We start from the raw sequence: 11888 nt of genomic DNA, 5'->3' as shown, positions 1-11888 counted from the left end.
ACGGCAGTGGAGGAGGCCAGGGCTCGACTTGAGCTGTATCGCCATCGAAGAAGAAGTATTTAAAGGTTGCAATACACTATTGCACGTCTATAATGTGTGTTTCATTTAGGTAGGACACTCACACATTCAAAATCCTGCTTTTAAATGTAGTGTATTTATAGCCTATCTGAATAATATTTTTAATCTGTACAGTTTTATCATTAGTTAGTAGGTATCTAATTATCTATTAGGTACGGGTTTTTACAAACACTTTATAATTTGTTGGTTTTCTTTTTAGTATTTATTGTATAAGCGAGAATTAACTATATTTGGTTGTCAGTGTGCATTTACCATTGGTCATTTACGCATGGTGTCTGAAGATGCCGAAAGGCGAAACCCGCATCGCAAAAAACTACTCAAATGGAATAGCACCAAACTTAAATATCGTCGTTAATTTTCTACAAAACACGTATCTCAATTTTTGTCAGTTTTGAGTTGTTTGATGTAATGAATTCAGAATTTGAATACGCACATATTCCACTAATAGGTTTAAGCAATAAAAAAAAATCGTATCACAATTAAAGACTTTTATAAATATTATAAACTCGTATCTTGAGTTACTTGTTTGTAAGTATACAGAATACTGAACTCCAACGTTCTTTCTCATAAGTCAAGATATGTGTTTGCTGCAGTAATATTCACAGTAAAATTGCAATGCATTCTTGTATCTTCGACAATAAGACTGATCGGTCGAAAGTATAAATTGAATAAACATATTATTTTTTTTCTTGAAAATATGTGTAACTATACTAAATGGATTAATTTTGATACACCCCTGTTACAGGCGGGCTTCTCCCGGTGTAAAATAATCATTTAGTAGCTCAAGTCGAAACGTAACCCTGACCTCTAGAAACGGCTTCATAAAACATCTAATCTGATTCCTTGCTCAACCACGTAAGTATTTTTTATTTATAAGTAAGGGCCTTCGTCCGGTGTGTGAAAATGACATATTGGGCAGAGGTGTAATTAAGATAAATTTAATTTAATTTAAAAAGTATAAATGATGATGGATGAAAGCGATAATTTTAAGACTAAATATAAGTATTTAAATATAATAAATTTTGCCGCGCTTGTCGGCAACGTCCAAATTTCGACGCGCCTGCGCCAGGGTCAGGCTCGTGATTCGCCGAATCAAAGATCACGCGATAAAATTTGGCCAATCACGAGAGTCCTTTTTGCTGGAATGGCGTGGGTACGCGATGTTTGAAAAAGAAAAAAGTAAAGAGTAAGCGTCCCCTTTCCGAGAGGATAGGACCTGCGAAACTTATTGTTAAAACAAAATATGTAAACGTTTAAAGAAAATGTAAAATATAAGAAGACCACGTTACGAGCACGAAAGACCGTGTTTTATTTATACTCCACCGTTTGAATTTTTTTTTTTTTTGTGAATCCGGGGCTCGATGGACTCCTGAGCTAGCCGCTGGAACCCCGGGGATCTCAATGGCGCCCAAGCAACGTGAAGCGTGAAGAATCGCATTAATTCTTCCGAACCCGCGAAATAAAATTTACGCCCGCGAACGCTAAATAAAAGTTTATGATCCAGGAGCCGGAACAACCATGAAATGGTTAACTAAAAAGCGGACTCCGATGTGACCCTTATCGAAGAAGAAGTGCTGTCTCCAACATCAAACCGGGAGAGCCCTCTGGTGTTCGAAGACAGTCCACATACGGAGCTGACCGCGCCTAGCGTCGTGCTGGAGACCGTAGCACCAGCGCGTCTCCAGTACGACGAATGGCTGCACAAGTCCCACCTATGGAGACCAGACACATCATCGACGGTATCCAGCGAGGAGGGCTCGTAGAGGCCACGGCCCACTCGCGACGAAAAACGGCGAGCAAAATGCCGATTTTCCTAGGGTATCACTAACATGTTGTGTACCCTATTCGACCACGGGATATTCGGTGAGGAGAGAAAAAGGAAACGGGAGGCCAGGGAGCCTCAAAAGAGGGCTGAGAAGGCGCGCAAGCTGAGAGGAATCAAAGAAGCTGTGCGGGCGCAGGCTCGACCACGAGGAGATGAAGCAGGACCAGTCGCCAACCCTCGAGTCACATGTGAACGCCGAGTTCCTGTTGGAAGTGAAATGTGTAGATTATACGAATAAAACATCCGGAAATTCTTCTAATTACGGATACAAAGTTAATTAAGGACCCACTTTCTGAGCCTTGTAAACTTAAGTTCATTAGTAAGAAAAATGTACATTCTAGTTTTAAAAATAACGCTTCGCAGAGTGACGCCAATTCTTTCCGTTCAAATAAAGTAAATATGAATGAATTCGAAAACATTAACATTGAAAATCGCAAACAATTTTATAAACGGGAAAGAGGATATTCTACAGTAGCGCGAAACCTGTTTCAAAGTTACGCCGTGTTAATAATTTGAATCCAAAGAGAAACGAAGAAATTAGTATACGACCGTCACTATTATTTCTTTACAAATTACCAATCGTAAATTTAACACAGCGAAAACGGAACGGGAATAATACGGCATCACTCGACGAAGTGTATATTATAGTTGATAAGTGAAATTTTAATAATACGTTAAAATTAGGTATAAGAGGATGAAAGTAGAGATTGTATGCTTGAAAAAAAAAATGAGTCAATAAGCCGTAAATTTCTCAATAATGAAAAATAATAATAATAAAACGTGAGAGGCACCGCAAATCGGCGCGGCGCGCCTTGGAATAGGATGTCGGGCGCGTAAAACGAAACAACAATTTTTTTTTAAATAAAATGGGTTTCACTAAAAATAAAGTTAATTACACAGTTTTAAGTGTACTGATTCAGAAATAAATATAATGAGAGGGTGGAATATTTCAATTTTTAATATCAATGTGATTTATACAGTCAATACAATGTTGCAAAATAACTATGGGTATTAGGGTAAAATATTAAAAGTGATAGTAAGTACCATAAGTACAATGGGAAGATTTTATATAAAATTAGTAGCTATTTAATGTATGGGGTAGGAGTAATTAATAAAGTAAATTCGAATAAATTTAAAGTACAGGAAGTCTAATGAACGAATAAATTACTAAAGAAAGAAAAAGAATAAATACAGATGAAGACAATTTGGAAGCACAAAGGGAGCCACCTCTCGAAGTAAGCGCATCCAAAGGCAGCGTAGCCGAAAATTCATGATACCAAAGCTTGATGGTGTGGAGAGTGCGCACTCTCCTTTCTCGCGCAGGTTCATGGAGAGACTAGGGACGTGACGCCTGAAAGATATCGTGAAACAACAAGAGGTACCTCCAAAGTGTAACCATCTATAAAAAAAAGAAAGGGAAAAGGATACTTATTGTGAAAATCCATCCTAGTACCTGTGGGAAAGCCGTGCCGCCGTCAACGAGCCTGGCCGTTGTACCGCTATACGATGCCTTGCCCGCAGTAATAGGAACAGATGGAGACACAGTACCTATCCATCTATGAGGTGATACTCCAGAGACCAGCAGATCAGGGGAAAACTTTCCACAGAAAGATATCCGCTGCTCGGGACGAGCCTGGCCCAGTAGTCACGCTACTATCTCGCCCTGGTTGCAAAGGCAGACGACGCCAAACGAGGTACGCTCCTATTGCACCAGAAGAAGAAAAACATAACACGAAATAATAATTCCGAACGAGGGCCAAACGTCTACAAATGTAGCCTCTCGGAATACAAAAAAACTGGACAGCCCAAGAGTCAAAGACTGCAGCTCCACGACCCCTTCGCTGACTAGTATAAAAGAACGAGAAGAATAACAAAACCATTACGAAAACAAAATAAACGCACGACATTACAGGAGAAAAATAAAATAATAATAAATTATGACAAATGATAATAAGAAAGGAAAATAAATCAAACTCTGACTTATTCAGGAGCATTGCTTTGAGCAGGAAAATAGTAATTAAAATAAATATAGAAACAATACGTAAAGTTTGTTGTTTTTTTTTTTTGTTAGAATAGTTAGATTGTAGTTGAATTTTTTTATAAACTGTTATCATGCCATGTACTTAACGGATGAACAAGGAATTGGATGGGTGGCCGATAAGATCAGGGCGTACCTTTCGACTTTAATCCAGATGGGGCGAATTGATACACCCCTGTTACAGGCGGGCTTCTCCCGGTGTAAAATAATCATTTAGTAGCTCAAGTCGAAACGTAACCCTGACCTCTAGAAACGGCTTCATAAAACATCTAATCTGATTCCTTGCTCAACCACGTAAGTATTTTTTATTTATAAGTAAGGGCCTTCGTCCGGTGTGTGAAAATGACATATTGGGCGGAGGTGTAATTAAGATAAATTTAATTTAATTTAAAAAGTATAAATGATGATGGATGAAAGCGATAATTTTAAGACTAAATATAAGTATTTAAATATAATAAATTTTGCCGCGCTTGTCGGCAACGTCCAAATTTCGACGCGCCTGCGCCAGGGTCAGGCTCGTGATTCGCCGAATCAAAGATCACGCGATAAAATTTGGCCAATCACGAGAGTCCTTTTTGCTGGAATGGCGTGGGTACGCGATGTTTGAAAAAGAAAAAAGTAAAGAGTAAGCGTCCCCTTTCCGAGAGGATAGGACCTGCGAAACTTATTGTTAAAACAAAATATGTAAACGTTTAAAGAAAATGTAAAATATAAGAAGACCACGTTACGAGCACGAAAGACCGTGTTTTATTTATACTCCACCGTTTGAATTTTTTTTTTTTGTGAATCCGGGGTTCGATGGACTCCTGAGCTAGCCGCTGGAACCCCGGGGATCTCAATTTCTTAATTAAAAACTGAGAGAATAAAGTTGTTATTTGCCTCTCCTGAAAAGTTGTAATTTTTGAGATACGTGTTTGTAGAAAATTACAGATGATATATTAGAATTCGAACTTTATGAGTTTATCTATTCAGCGGGTTTTAGGATGTCCACTGTATGACAGCATTTATCCAGCGTTTGTCCACTCACCGAGCGACATTCCAGCTCATTTCCTTTAGCGACCTCTTCCACGTCTCGTACTCTCATCTGCTTCCTTATCCGTCAGTTTCTTTTGCAGTATTTCCGCGTTATGCCCAACATGTATCAGCTTTCCATGCCATATTGCACTACTTGTATTTTTCTTGCATTGAGAGTCCATGTTTCACATGCATATGTGAGCGTTGGTAGCACATATTGGTTGAACACTTCGCTTAAGACACAATGGGAGGTCCCTTTGAAGTAACTATTCAGGCGTCTAAATGCCAGTTTAAATAATTTGTATATAGTTTTGAAAAAACTAAAAAATGTGCGTGTACCTATGTGTGTAAACAATTATAATCGTAAATTTGAACTTTTTGATTACCTATGTTTATCATTTATATTATAAGAACTCTTATTTATTTTATTTTATACGGAATGTGACATGAGTAATTATAAAATAATGTTATTATAATAATTATTAATGTAATGTCGTCCTGCAAAAAAATAAAATACTGAATAGCATAAAATAATATGTCAATTGAATAATAAAAATACAAAATGAGGTTTAATTATTATTTCTACAGTATTCTTTAGATCAGAGTTTCCGAAACTTACTTTAATCGGTGCTTCCTAGTAAGGTCCTGGGCGGGTAAACAGGTCATGCGCTGCTTAGAGGCGGCATACGAAGGAACAGCCATTTTCTACCGTGAAGCAGACGATGTAGTTAATTCAAGTTTGAGCCCTGAGAGACAACAGAAAATGTTTTAAATATTTGTGACTGATACAGGCCGTACGATACGTATTGTTGACGGTTCTTAAAATAACTTCAAGAATCGATCCGACAAACCAATAAGCTGGAGTTTTTCCATTAGGATGTCATGATCGACTTTGTCAACCTGGTGGCCGTTATCCAGTGCTGATGACACATAATCGGTAAATACCATCGGTTACATGTAAGTTGTACGTATGCAGTTCACTGTGGGACACTTATTCATGCGCCGCAATACGAAAAACATGAATTCATATAACTATTTATCAAATGACGAGTTCTTCGTTGAACATTTGTACGTATCTTACAAAATGCGGCGATAGTTTGCAAATAGTACTGTTCCAATTAGAACCCTAACCTAGTAAAGACATCTCATAAAATTCGCCACATGTTGTAGCATACGTACAAATATACTCCACGTTGAAATGTTCAACGAAGAAGTCGTCATTTGATTAAATGTTACACGAACTCATGTTTCACGTACTGCGACGCACGAATAACTGTTCTGCGGTGAACTGTTTACGTACAAATTTCTGGATACGAATACCATCAGGTTAGTTTCCATTGATCGGTCTGCTCTAAAGCCATGCTTTTCATTTAATATAAATGACTCAATTTTTGAAGAAGTCATGTGCATGATTATCAGAAGAACTTTTGCTGGTGCAGAGAGAACAGATACTTGCCTGTAATTCTCCACTGATTGACATTGGAATACCCTTCGACATCTTCCACGTTCCCGGAAAGATACCCGTCTCCATTTTGAGATTAAAAAAATATATATTATGAAAGTGGGCCTTTGACAAAGTCAATACAACTCTTTAAAATAAATGTACTAAGCCACAGATTAATGGAATTACAGCGATTGTAGTAACAGCTTTACTTTACATTCAACATGAAAATCTTCGGCTTGTCAGATGCTGCCATAGTAATATCGTGAGGCATAGAATAGGTTAAAAGAACGGAAGAATTATTTGAAATACGTATAATTATTTAAAAATTATTATTTTGGTGGTTCCATTAATGGAGAACATTATTCAAGAATGACCAAGATTGATTGGAATGGTTATTCTAGTCATTTAAATCTTCAACAATTTTATTCATTATTACAAGTACCTATTACTGTGGAAAATAAATGATACTTTTACATAATAATAAGCAAAAAGTTTTCCTTGACTGTGGTCTAATGTGTGTTGTGGTTTTTCAAATAATCATTAACATCAGAACAGTGTTACCAGTGACCGATATATTATTTACCGTTAGCCGCTGGCTTTCTGTAATCCTACAAGAACCTTATTTTATTTAGACATGACTTGATTAGACATGGTTGAGCAGTCTTTAATATACGGCAATATATTTCCGATACAACATTTCACAGTGAAGTGTGAACACGCGAACTGCATACGTACAAATTGCTAGGCACGCAAATTTGCAGGGTTATGGTAAAAACAAAGAATATCATTAGGGTATTAGGTAATTGATACACCCCTGTTACAGGCGGGCTTCTCCCGGTGTAAAATAATCATTTAGTAGCTCAAGTCGAAACGTAACCCTGACCTCTAGAAACGGCTTCATAAAACATCTAATCTGATTCCTTGCTCAACCACGTAAGTATTTTTTTATTTATAAGTAAGGGCCTTCGTCCGGTGTGTGAAAATCACATATTGGGCGGAGGTGTAATTAAGATAAATTTAATTTAATTTAAAATGTATAAATGATCATGTATGAAAGAGATAATTTTAAGACTAAATATAAGTATTTAAATATAATAAATTTTGCCGCGCTTGCCGGCAACGTAAAAATCCCTGCGCGCCTGCGCCGAGGTGGTCCTCGTGATTCGTCAAATCAAAATCAGGCGATAAAATTTGGCCAATCACGAGAGTCCTTTTTGTTGGACGGCGTAGGTACGCGAGATTTGAAGAAAGAAAAGAAAAGGCAGTAAGCGTCCCCTTTCCGATAGGTACGGACCTGACGACTACAACTGTAAAAATCCCAAATATAATTTGTAAAACTAAAAATTAAGAAAATATAAGAAGACCACGTTACGAGCACGAAAGACCGAGTTTTATTCACACTCCAACCGTTTGAAAATTTCTTTTTTTTTGTGAATCCGGGGTTCGATGGACACCTGAGCTAGCCGCTGGAACCCCGGGGATCTCAATGGCGCCCAAGCAACATGAGGCGTGAAGAATCGCATTAATTCTTCCGAACCCGCGAACGCTAAATAAAAGTTTGAGATCACATACTGTGTATTAAATGTTAACGAGATCCAGGAGCCGGAACAACCAAGAAATGGCTAACGAAAAAGCGGATTCCGACGTGACCCTCATCGAAGAAGAAGTGCTGTCTCCAACATCAAACCGGGAGAGCCCTCCTCTGGTGTTCGAAATGAGGCCGCACGAGGACGTGAATTTGCCGACTGTAGCGTCATCAACAGCCCTGAAGCCTACGTCAGAAGCAGTGCCGGTCATACCACAATTGTATCAACCTTGGGGCTTGAAGCCGGAGCTTGAAGTCTTCTACACGGGACACCCACTATATCAGGTGTCAGATTTTATCAAAGGGTGTGAGACGTACTTCGCCGCAGCTAAGAGCCCGCCCGAAAGTTGGACAGGACTCGCACTAAATAGATTAAGAGATGAGGCAAAAATATGGGGGAAGACGATATCTTCGAATACCTGCTGGCAGTCATTTATTCACCAGCTGCGCCAGCAATTCGAATCGTCCCTCAAACGTCGCCAACAACGGACGGAACTGCAAAACTTGGTACAACGACCGGATGAAGATGTCTTCGGGTTTCTGTTGAATAAGAAGGATCTGGCGACCATATTGCTACCATATATCCCCGGGAAAGAACTTGGCGAGTTATTTTTCGACCTGCTTAGTGAAAGGGATCAACTGCGAGTGGGCCAAGCAGGCTGGTCCAACCTGGACGAACTACTGGTGGTGGCTCAACGCCTTATACCAACTACGATTAGACCTCCCGTAGCGATAGCCACGCAACGATCGGGACGAAAAGAATGCGGCTGCCTATGCGACTGTAATCAAAATTTAGAACAGTCGAGCGCACGCCCGAAACCACGTCAACAAATATTTAAGGCTGAGACACGCCCTGAACCGCCTCCGCAACCGCGGGAATCGACAAATAATAATCAGGCCAGAACCCCAAACGGAGCCTTTCTGGCTCGAGGAGGCCAACAACGCAGAGGTGCCTTCCATGGCGGAAACCGTACGCCACTTTATGACGCAAACGGCGTTCGCAAGTGTCAGTACTGCGAGTTCGGTTACCACCAGAACCATACATGCCCGAACTACCCTGCATGGAGACGCAACCAAGAATGGAGTCCACTGGAAACGGAGCAGGGACATTGATGGGGCGCCGCAGAACCGAGAAGTCGACTTGGGCTCTCGAGGAGACCTCGTGATCCTGCGGATGCCACCTACAATGGCATACGAAAAAATGAAGAAAATAGTGACAAGTGCTTTAATCGGGACCCTCTTAAAGTGCCCGTTAAATCTAGTGATAAGTTTATAGATAGTGACTTTCTTATAAAGCCTATTGTTGCTAGTGTTAAGTTAGATAATAATTGTAAAAATGTGTCGTCAAGCAACACCGATTTTCATTCAGGACAATTTTTCGAAGTAAACTTTCCGGTTAACCATAAAACGAGAGTATTTCGCTCTAAAAATAAAGTTGATGGCATAGGATTTAATAGTACGCCGTACGATAGCGGAGCAATTAATTTGAATCCTGGCCTTAACGATATTCCGCAAAGAGAGAATGAAAATCAGCTGGTGTTGCTCGTCGAAGATACAAACTGTACTAGGATTAAAAAGGTAAGAAAGATGACGGATGAACAAAGAATGCGTGACGCGCCAACATTAACCGTAAACTCAACATTCGAATCTGTAAATGTTGACAAAAACAACATCGGTAAATTACGAATAAATAATTTGACTTTGAAAAACACTGAAAATATTGATAATAAATTTAATCTTAAATATGCCGCCACTGGCCCTTTTAATTGTATGCGAATCGAATCTGATACATATAAAGATGTATTTGCAAAAACTACGTCGGCTCAAGACGATATTAGGTGTATAAACGTTTCAAACGCAACGAATAATATTATCGGGAATAAATCGATACAAAACTCGCACGGGAGTTCTAAAAATAAAGTAGTGAGCACGAAAACGTTCAGCGAAACCATGACCTACCGCAGATTGCCTAGGTCAGGATCAGCTAGCAAACTCGCGTCGCCGCAAACGTCAGACGATGCTCGCGAGAAACTAAATAAACGAATGTCTTCATCCAATCGAGGGGGAATAAATATTCTAGCTGTAATAAATAAGATAAATAATAAGAAACGTAAAATAAGTAATAATAAAAATGTTAGTTATAAGGAAAGTCTTGATAAGAAATTTAATAATAATGAAATTGGCAGTACCGGGTCAACTTACATTATGGCGTGCGAAAACGTACTACCAAAGAAGATCGCTATTGCCAATAGTTTTAGTGACGCCTTAGTGAATAATAATAATGTTGTAGCTGATAAATTAGATGTTTTAAATAAATGTTTACTGGATAAAAGTGTGAAATATGATTACGAAAATTTAGTGTTAAATAAAAAAGTGAACGGTAATAGTGTTCAATCACATACTGATAATAGTAATAATAGTGTAAATAATCTAAAATACGGGGTACAAGACGACGTAGCCTCTGCTGGGGTATGTGTGTCTGGGTATGGGGTCAGCTCATATAACGGAGGTGCGCCCCTTCTCAAACTGCCTTTGAGCATCCACGGAGTAACCGGACGTTACGAGGCCGTCGTCGATACTGGAGCCACGAGAACTCTCGTACGGAAGGCATTGGTATGCCCGCCATACAAAGTTAAGGGCGCTCCTCAAATGCTCGTTACCGCGAGTGGCGAAGCTTTGAGCACAAGCGGGGACGTTTTACTCAGCGGATATTTACGTGACAGCCCCGTGGAATTCGATGCTCTCGCCTTGAACAATTTGCAGGTAGATCTTCTCATCGGCATGGATTGGCTGGACAAACAAGAAGCGGTCATTGACATGAAGCGTCGCTGTGTACACTTTGGAAACCACATACGACAAACTGTTCACTGTCAAACGACGAGACCGCCATTGCCTAGCGAACAAATTACCTTGGCAGAACTGTCACCTGACATCCCTGAAAGGGCGCGCGTTGCTTTAACTAAAGTTATGACGGACTTTAGCGACCGGTTTGCCGAACACGGACCACCGAGTAGAACCACGGAATTTCGGATTCATTTAAAGGATACTACACCCTTCAGGTTGGGACCTTTTAGACAATCCGAAAATAAGCGAAGACAAATTCAAGAAAGCGTGCAGCAGATGCTTGCGGACGGTGTAATAGAGCCTAGCAACTCTCCGTACTGCTCTCCTGTACACTTAGTACCCAAACGCGATGGTACCACCCGGTTTTGTGTGGATTACCGAAAGCTTAACGCCCTCACTAAGGAGGAGGCTACTACCCTGCCTCTTATTTTAGAGACACTCAAGGACCTAGGCACTGCCACCATTTTTAGCAGCCTAGATTTGCGTAGCGGTTACTGGCAAGTAAAACTTGATAAAAATACTCGACCACTGACGGCTTTCGCTACGGCTGATGGTAGCTGCTATCACTTCAACGTTTTACCATTTGGTTTGCAAGGCGCCTGCGGCGCATTTCAGAGGCTCATGAGCCAAGAGGTGCTGGTCGGACTCATAAACAATATATGCTTAGTCTATTTGGACGACATTATTGTATATAGTCGGTCGTGGGAGGACCACGTGAACCATTTACGAATGGTATTTGAAAGACTACAATACCATGAACTGAGAGTGGCACCAAATAAGTGTCAAATTGGTCTCAGAGAGGTCGACTACCTTGGACACCGCATTACGGCTACTGGAAACGAGCCGCAGTTGCACCATCTGCGAGAGGTAGAAGCGGCCGCTCAACCAACAACCCGGAAAGATGTGCGTAGCTTCTTAGGTTTATGCAATTGGTTACGGGAGTATATACCTAGGTTTGCAGAAATAGCAATACCTCTGACGAAATTACTTCGAACCACTGTAAAATTTCACTGGACCAATGAAGCTACAAATGCTTTCAGACAAATAAAAGAAGCTATGA

The sequence above is a fragment of the Rhyacophila brunnea genome, unplaced genomic scaffold (genome assembly GCF_057557595.1).
Source record: "Rhyacophila brunnea isolate RB1 unplaced genomic scaffold, BYU_Rbru_1.0 scaffold_13, whole genome shotgun sequence".
NCBI lineage: Eukaryota > Metazoa > Arthropoda > Insecta > Trichoptera > Rhyacophilidae > Rhyacophila > Rhyacophila brunnea.
This window is presented reverse-complemented; position numbering follows the sequence as displayed.